The 9785-nt window shown below is 38.1% G+C and overlaps 1 pseudogene; it reads left to right on the plus strand.

Annotated features, from left to right (window-relative positions):
- The window catches only part of LOC141517570 (putative nucleoside diphosphate kinase), a 29906-nt pseudogene extending 27221 nt beyond the window's left edge, over window positions 1-2685 (plus strand).
- Window positions 2686-9785: the final 7100 nt, after the last annotated feature.

Below are 9785 nucleotides of genomic sequence, written 5' to 3' on the forward strand. Positions count from 1 at the left end.
TCCTGTTTAATCTCAGTTTCCTCATCTGTAAAATGAGCTAGAAAGGAACTGACAAACCACTCCAAGAAAGCCCCAAATGGGATCACAGAGTCGGACATGATTCAAACAACTGAAGAACATCATCAATAATATTTTTGACTAAATTCCATATATTATCCATTATACCACCAGTTGCTGCTTTATTAACTATATATAATTTAATGAATTTATAATTTTAATATTTTATTAATTTGCCACTTATTTTAGCTTGGTAATTAAGGGCCTCAGTAACAAGTAGTTGTGAACCCCTTTTAATTCAAGCATCCAGTCAATTCCTTTTCAAATTCTTATCACTGTGTGATTATGTATGCACATATAGTAAATCTCTTGTATAATACATACAGATGTACTATGAAGGAGCCAGCTCTGAGCCTTGATTTATGCTAATTGCTAGTGGCTCAGTTTCCTAAATTCCTTAGCTTGGAATTGGTCTATGGGATCTTTCTTTTAGACTCATAGTTTTTACTTTCCACTTCATTTTATTTTTTTAATTATTTATATTATATGACCTTGAAAACTAACAAGAATTTTGTACATTTTTTGTATAATGAAGAATATAAAATGAAGAGTGCACATGACACTGGGTATCCCAATTATATTCAACTTTTGTTTTTAATTATATATTAAATGAACCCAATAGTTCCAGTTATCCCACTTGTCTGTGTCCCCTTCTGAACTTCCTTCTACTCTCTTCTGCATATTTTTCTTATTTCATTGTTATTAAGTACCCACTACACACACACACACACACAGTCCCTTTTATAACTCTCCCCTGAAGGAATAAAAAAGCTATCTCATAATAAAAGAATATATTCAGACAAAAAGACCCATACATATGTCTTAAAAAGTATATCTCTTTCTGCACATCCAATCTGTCAACTCTCTTCCAAGAGCTAGGAAGTATGATTCCTAGTCAGTTATCTGGACTTTGGCTTGGTTATTGTACTAACAGTTCTCAAGTCTTTCACAGTTGCTTTACTTTACAGCTATTTATAGTCATTATATAATTCATTATATATGTTCTTCTAACCTCACTTTGCATCAGTTCATTAAATCCTCTTAAGTTTCCCTGAATCTCTTTCATTGTCTCTTATGGTTCAATTGCTACAATCCGTTAAATTATTCTCTGGTTGATGGGTCACCCATTTTGTTTTCAGTTTAGGGTTCGCCAAAAAGTATTCCTAAAATGGTTTGGGGTATATGAGTCCATTTCCTCTCTCCTCTCTTCGAGGTTATAAAAACAGTAAATATGTCATTGAATCAAAATCACAGTTTAATATCTTCTGGGGTACAGTTCTGAATTGCTTTCCAGAATGTCTGGATCAATTTATAGATCCATCAACAATGTTTTAGAGTGTTCCTATTCTCCTATAGCCCCCTCAATAATCGTATTATCCTTTTGTCTCAACTTGTGACACAACTGAAATATTTTTTTACTGGTTACAGGAACAGCCTACTGTATCAAAAAAGCCACATTGTGAAAAGAAGATAATAATGAATTTGTATGTTCATCTTGTTGGGTTATCCCAATTGTACAATTATTATCATGTTGATTTGAGATAGAACATCAAAACTCTTTATAGTATTCTTATTAATAATTTGAAGTATTTTCATTTGGTTGCTGATAATTTTCTCTCTTTTTTGACAATTGCTAGGTTATATTTTTTGATCATATATCTATTAAAGAAGACTTGTTTCATTATAGTTAAATCAGTTCCTCATATATCTTGAATAGTAGACCTTTAACAGAGAAATTTTTTCTTAGTTAACTGTCTTCTCTTCTAATTCTAACTTTTTAAATTTTGTTTCTGCAAAATATCTCAATTTTATGTAATCAAAATTATTCATTTTATCATTCTCTTCATCTATAAAATGAAGACGTTGGACCCAACTGCCTCTAGAAGCCCATGATACTTTGTTCTCCTATGGTCATTTCCATTCTTTGTTTCATTAAGAATTCTCCCATCTCTCTTCCCCGCTCTGCTGCGAGGCGCAGACTCCGGACTCCGCTGAAGCCTTCTCTCGGGCTCTAGGCCGAGCTTCCCTGGGCCATGGTCAACGATCGCCATCAAGCTGGACAGTGTCCAGCGCGGCCTGGTCGGGGACATCATCAAACGTTTTGAGCAGAAGGGCTTCCGTCTCGTGGGCATGAAGCTTCTGAGGGCTTCAGAGGAACATCTGAAACAGCACTATATTGACCTGAAAGACAGACCATTTTTCCCTGGGCTTGTGAAATACATGAACTCAGGGCCTGTTGTAGCCATGGTCTGGGAGGGCTTGAATGTGGTGAAGACAAGGCAGAGTGATGCTGGGGGAGACCAACCCAGCTGATTCCAAACCAGGTACCCTTCGTGGGGACTTCTGCATTCAAGTTGTCAGGAGCATCATTCATGGCAGTGATTCTGTAAAAAGTGCTGAGAAGGAGATCAGCTTGTGGTTTAAGCCTGAGGAGCTGGTTGATTATAAGTCTTGTGCTCATGACTGGATCTATGAATAAGGATTTTAAAAGTGGATGTAGACTGGACCTACTCCTTTTAGTAGATGTGGTATGCGTGTGAATATTGTTGTCACTGAGTGTGAGTGTGTATATGTATGTCTCCATCCCTGAATACAACATTTCATGCCAGGGAATTGAAAGGAATTGGAACCATCATTTTCTACCCCTGTAACCATGTTCAATAAAGCCTTGGAAATAAGGGGGGGAAAAAAGAATTCTTCCCCATTCCTAGTTGTGATAGGCACTTCATTCCCTTTCTTTTAATTTGTTTTTGTTATGACCGTTTACATCTAGGTCATACAATTGAAAATTATTCTGACATATTTATAGTGTCAGATATTAGTCTAAACCTAATTTCTGACAAACTATTTTTCAGTTTCCTCAGCAGTTTTTGTCAGTAAGTGCTAACTCCAGTAGTCAGAGTCCTTGGATTTATTGAACAGTGTATTACAACATATAGTTGCTTCTGGGTCTTGTGTACCTAATTTATTCCACTAATCAATTTTTCTATTTTTAAACCAACACTAAACCTTTCATGGACTCTTGATTACTGAATATTATTTGAACTACAGAAGCCTTCAAGAATTCTGTAAGTTCTTGAATTGGCTAGATTCCTTGGAGTCAGAGATTTGCATACGGAGGCAAGAATTACCTGTCCTTCCTCTTTTCCTGCCCTTCAGAGTAACAGGGAGTTTATAAAGAGGGGTGGTCTGGGTGAGTGGGAATGTAAATTCCATTTTGGATTAGACTTATTTTATTTGGCTCCAAAGGGCAGAAATAAAAGCAGTGGATAGAAATTGCAAAAAGCCAACTGAGTCTTATTATTGAGTGATAAAGTTCTTCATATCTAGAGCTACCTAAAAAGTAGAATGGGTCTGTCTTAGGAATGAGTAGTTTTCTCTTTCCCAGAGATCTTCAGCAAAGATTGGATGACTACTTCTGAATTTATTCTAAAGGGGATTCTTATTCCTATTCCACCCTAGAATAGGTGGCCTCAAAGGTTCCTTCCTGATCTGAGATGTGTGGTTTCTGTTATGCCACTCTCATGACCTCAAATCATCATGGTCTTTTTTTTTACTAGAATATTATTACAAGACAATTTGGATATTCATCCATTTGACTGACATACATTCCATTCATTCAGTGTTCTAATCTAGAAGCTAAGGCTCATTCTTAGCCATTTCAAGTTACCTGATGACCTGTTAGACTTGCAAAGTGTTTACCTGTATCGCTATAATGCACTGTAGATCATTTATTTCATTAAATTTCCCATCTTCTATCCAAACTGAGGGAAAGGATAGAGGGAATAACCGCATACAGTTTCCACTCCTCACAATCTGGACTTGATTACCTCCCCATTGACTTTCTTATACTGGGTATACGTACCCCATCTGGCTGGCAAGTTCCTGTCCCTTACCATCAATTCATTACACTCATCTCCCCCAGCCTTTTCTCCCCTCGGATTAGAGAGCTGGAGAACAGAATACCAAACTACTCTCAATGCCTTCCTTTATAGAGGGCAGAAATTGGAGTCTTAGATCATGCCACTTTGGTGTCCTTCCCCCATCCTTTCTTTCCTACTCTTGTTTATCACTTTCCCCTTTAGATTGTAAGCTCACCGAGGGCAGGGACATTTTTTAAAATTCATTGTCTCCCCTGTGCAAAGTACAATGCCTAGCTTGATGTAGGCTCTTAATAAATGCTTATTGGATTTGGATTTCATTAGGTGTGCAGTTCAAATTCACTTCAAGACAGGCTCCATTCCTATTCTTGACTTTTCTACCTTCTCCCTTAGCAGTCTTCCCTGCTCCCTGCCCCCCACCCCAGGAGTACCTTTCCCTCTCCAAATCTTAGTTTTGTTCTTAGAATTCAGGCTCCTGCCCTATTGGGTTTTTTTAAAAATAGTTTTCAAAGTTCTTCTCCCCCCTTTCCTTTTCCCTTTAATATGTTGCCTTCCCTATTAGAATATAGGCTCCCTGAGGGGAAGGACTTTTTTTGTTTGTATGTGTAGCTCTATAGCTTGGTACAACTGGCACATGGTAAGAACTTATAAATTACCTTATCTGTCTATTCAGTCATTGATTTCATTGTTTCCCATCTTCTATCTAAATTGAGGGAAAGGGGGTTGACTAGGTGACATAGTGGATAAGGCACTGGCCCTGGAGTCAGGAGTACCTGGGTTCAAATCCGGGCTCAGGCACTTAATAATTAACTAGCTGTGTGGCCTTGGGCAAGTCACTTAACCCCATTTGCCTTGCAAAAAAAACCCTAAAAAATAAATTGAGGAAAAGGATAGAAGGAATAATTGCATAGAGTTTTCATTATTTCAAAAATCAGAATATTCCAACCCGAATCATGAGACACCCCCTAAGTTTAGAAAAAAAATTATAGGTCTATATATAAGAGGCCATATCTAATCCATGATGCCTTCCCTAACCCAACCATAAACACTTTTCTTCCTTTCCAATTTAGCTCTTATTAAGCACCTAAAGAGGGGCAGTCATGTGGCACAGAAGATAATCTGAGTTCAAATTTGACCTCAGATACTTACTAACTGCATAACTCTGGGCAAGTCAGCAAACTGTTTACCTCAGTTTACTCATCTGTAAAAATGACTTGGAGAAGGGAATGGTAAATCATTCCAATTTTCACTAAGGAAACCACACATAAAGATAAGGAAGAGTTGGACATAACCAAAACCAGGACAATAAACACCTATTAGACAATCTACATCAGGAAACACTGAATAAATACTATGAGAATGGCATTAGACTAGTTGCTTGGGATACAGAGGGAAAGGTGATCCTCTTTTATACCTTGGTTGGCTGAATATGCACATAAAACTCTAAGAATATGGCTACCTTTGTAGGAGAGATAATAACCTTGCCCCCCCCCAACTGCATCTTTCCCTATTGATATCTACATGAGAAAACAGAAAGGGTCTCAAGTTGAAAAATCTGAAGAATACCAAACCTCAGAGCTATTAGGTAGTTACTAGGCAAGGATCTATCACATAGATAATAGCCAAGTATAGTCTGGTCTTTAGAGGAGAAAGACCCAAGCATAAGGAATGCCATCACCTAGAGTGGTCTCAGTGTGAAAGACTCAAACTTCTGGACCAAAAAGTTTGCTCCAAAGAAAAGACTAAGCCTGAGGAAGAACACTGCTGTGTCCTAATGAGTTTACTGCCCATGGCAAAGAACCTCCCGCTGAAGATGAACTGTCTTCTAGCCAAGAATCAGGAAGGAAACAGAGATGCCATTTTATGAAGAAAAGAAAAAAAAAAGTCAAGGAGGTTTTTTTTTCCCTCCTGGAACTTTTTGCTGGTTTTATGGCTGAGACAAAGACAGATGCTTTATTGACACAGTATCTATGCTACTGTCAATCAGTCAGACAAGATGCATTTATTAAGTCCTTAATTCGTGCCAGACATTATGCTAGGCTCTGGGAATATAAAGAAAGGCAAAAACACATGAATGGATTACATGGCTCCTTTTCTAAAAGCACTATAGAAAAGCCTCTGGCTCTGGAATTAAAGCACAACCAGAGAGCCAACTCTTCTTATGAGGAAGAGGTAGGACTATAACCAAAGACTTCAGGGGAAGTCAGGATCTTGCAAACAGAGAGAAGTTCTGCCCCTGCATCCCCAATGAGGCCACACCTCAATGCATCTGGCAAAGACTACTTGTTAACAGAGTTGTGGACAGTTGAGATAGTGCATCCAGTTGAGAAAGCCCAGTGGGAACAGCCCATATGCTACATACATCTTCACAAATCATCATTTTTCTTGGGGTATGAGTTGCATAGTATGTCTATATATGTTCCCTATATATATATGCCTCTCCATATATATATCTTTACATATATATATCTGGCTTCTGGGTAGTATATTGTACTTGTGTCCCAGGTTTATGGGGCAAAATGTTTTATTTTTACTTTTCTTTTTATGCCTGTTCATTAAATGCCTTTGCTTGGAACTAATTGTATTTTCTGGCTAACCAAGAACACACCAATGTAGGATCATGAATCATAGTTTTAATGAATGAAAATATATAGAATACCTTAACCATGAAGTATTCTTCTTTGGGGGGTAGTTGTTGTTTATTCTCTTTTTAAAAAAAATTTTCAGGGCACTGGGGTTAAGTGACTTGCTAAGGTCACACAGCTAGGTAATTATTAAATGTCAGGCAGAATTTGAATTCAGGTCCTCCTGACCCCAGGACCAGTGCTCTAGTCACTGCACAAACTGCCCCATCCTTCATTGATGAATAAGACCCTGACATCTGGGAAGTTGTGCCATGATATGTAAGTGAGTTGGATTTAAATGAGGGAGAGTTGTACAAAGTCACCAGCTTCACTTTCTCCTCCAGAGTCTTCCAGATCTAATGGCTAGATATGGATCACAACAATTGGAGATGGTTCTGGTTATAGCAGGAGATGTTGGCTTTTTAAAGCTGGGTTTGTCCCAGATCATACTTTGACTGAGACATGTTCGTGGGTGCTTTATAAAGACAAATAATCTCAAACGCCCAATGAATATGCATTTCTTGGACAAGAAATTGTGATAGGTTTGAGTTGGGAATGGGGTGAGGGACATCAGAATAAGAATATGAAGATGAAGAAGATTTGGTTTCTCCCAAGAAATATACAGTCTAGTAGAGAGAGAGATGCCATATACTCAGGTAACATGAAAAGATAATAAAAGAAAGCATATTACAAGTTACATGAAAGATGAACAGAAAGGACTGGCACTCAAAAGAAAAGATAAATTTCAGTTGTTTGGAGTGATAAGAGAAGACATCATGGAAAGAGTAATATTAGAGTTAGACCCTGATAATGAATAAAATTTTAAACTTTGAGATTTTTGAGCCTTGGTAATAATCTGAAAAAAGGCATAGAGTCAGGAAAGTGTATGTGTTTTAGGAAGTTAAATTATTCAAATTGATTTCTATCTTGGTTGCATGAATTAGAGTAGTGAAAAATGATGACAAGATAGGTTGAGACCACACTAGGGAGGGTTTCAAATGCCAGGCTAAGATTTTGAAGCATTAATCATAATTAAAAGGGAACCATTGAAGGCTTCTTTGAATAGGGGAATGATGAAATAAATGCATTAAAATGATTTTGTAATTTTGTATAGGAAAAATTCAAATGAGTAAGGGCTGGAGGCCAGGAAATGGGTTATGAAACTATATGAATAATCCAGAAAAGAATTTAAAAAGACTTGGAATAGGATTAGGGATTAGAAAGGGGGTTGGGAAATAGAATCAACAGGGGAAATAGAATCAATAGGAATTTGACAGACTAAGAGTTCTGGATTGTATATGTGCTGGGGTTGGGGGTCAGATGGGACAGGACTCCATCAAAGATGATGCATACAGGAAAGTACATGTCTAAATGTGTGTATACCTGTTTATGTGTGCATTTAGAGCCATGATTGATTGATGTTTTCACTGGCATAGGAAGGAACTTTTAACAAAGCTGATCAATACTCTTTCTACAACTTCTAGTCTTAGAAAGTTTCCTGGAGTAGTGAGAAGTTAAGTGACTTGCCCAAGGCCATATAGCCAATATGTAGAAGGATCAGAGTAACCTGAGTCTTTGACCAGCTCTCTGTATAGAAGCTGGGATACCTTTGTTCATGATATCACATATCCTATGCCCCAGCCAGAATGTAGGCCAAAATGGGAAATCAGCATGGATTTCTGGTTCCTCACTCCTCCTAGATGCCTCCAACTGGGCTTTCTTTCCTGAGACACAACCTGATCAACATTATATATCAGGATCCAGAGAGCCAATGAACTAATAAGCTAAGATATTGATCTATACCTTTTAAAAGAGGGAGAGGGAGTTACAAATTTTTACTGTGCCCTTTCCTGCCTAATTTATTGGCTCCAAGGGTGGGGATGGTCAACCCTGGCCTAGGAAAACTGATGGGACTGTTTGAGGAATCAGGGGAGAAAGGGTGCAGAGTAGCTGACCGTCCTTGTGGAAGTTAGCCTTGAATGACCTTGGGAAAGTCTCAACTCTGCCTTGCATCCAAGGCCATCTCCAGTTGTCCTGATCCATATCTGGTCACTGGACCCAGAGGGCTCTGGAGGAGAAAGTGAGGCAGGTGACTTGGCCCAGCATCCCCTCACTCCAGTCCCATTCATGTGCTTGTCATGACATCACCTCCCTGATGCCATGGTCTTCCAGAAAGAACAAGCATCAGCCTTGAATAGTGCATTATCCAATCATGGCCACAAGGTGGCGCAGCGGCCATACACCTCCACCCTCCTGGAAGAAAGTTTCTGGGAATTTGAGTTTTGCAAAAAAAAAGTGAAAATAGCCTGAGCAAATTCAATGTTACTGATATTCCTCCCTCTAGAGTCTTACATATAAAATTAACCATTTTGCAACGCTATTTATTAGAGAAGAAGTTATTTTTCTATTAGAAACTGGCTTAACATTCTCTATATTTTGCTCTGAAATGTTTCCAGACCCATTTTTTCAGGGGGTTATTCAAGAAATATACACATGATATTTCAAATAAACCAGACTACTCATTCCCTATTTTCATCCTGCTCTTTTATGCTTCTGTACTTCCCTATATTTCTCTATATTTCTGTATGTTGAATTCTTCTTTTCCCTTCAGTGTTGATCCTTCTCCACAAAGTCTTCCTTCACGCTTCCCTCTTGAAAGCAATTTTTTCTCTTCAAACTTTTCACCACCCTTTGGCTACCCCCTGCACTCCATCACCTTGTAGCTCAAATTTTTATTTGAGCACATATATCCCCCTACCCAATACCAACAGAATATACATTCCTTGAAAGCAGGATAAATATAATTTTTCATTTTTATATGTTCAGCACATAGTATGGTATAGTAGTTGATTCATAAATGTTGTTAGGTCAAAATTGAATTCCTTCAACATATTTCAAGCCCTTAAATGTTCAGTATTCAAATAAATTTGGGCTACTACTGCATCTTGGAGGGGCTACCTCCCCTTACCCTCCAGGTAGCCCCTTCTATTTGAAAGATACAAAGCTTCTGATGAGGCCTTAGTCCAGGAAGTGTTGGGGGAAAAATTATCCAAAAGTACCAAGCAGGACTTGGATGATGCTAAGAAGTTATAAACTGAGCTCATCAAAATTAACAAAATTCCCATACACCCTGGCTTTCCTCTAAGGTAATTCTGTCTTTAGTTATTCATTGGGGTGCTCCAATTCAATCTTTCTGAGTACCAGCTTTGTACATTGGTCTTCA

This window comes from Macrotis lagotis, chromosome 1, assembly GCF_037893015.1.
Source record: "Macrotis lagotis isolate mMagLag1 chromosome 1, bilby.v1.9.chrom.fasta, whole genome shotgun sequence".
Taxonomy (NCBI): Eukaryota; Metazoa; Chordata; class Mammalia; order Peramelemorphia; family Peramelidae; genus Macrotis; species Macrotis lagotis.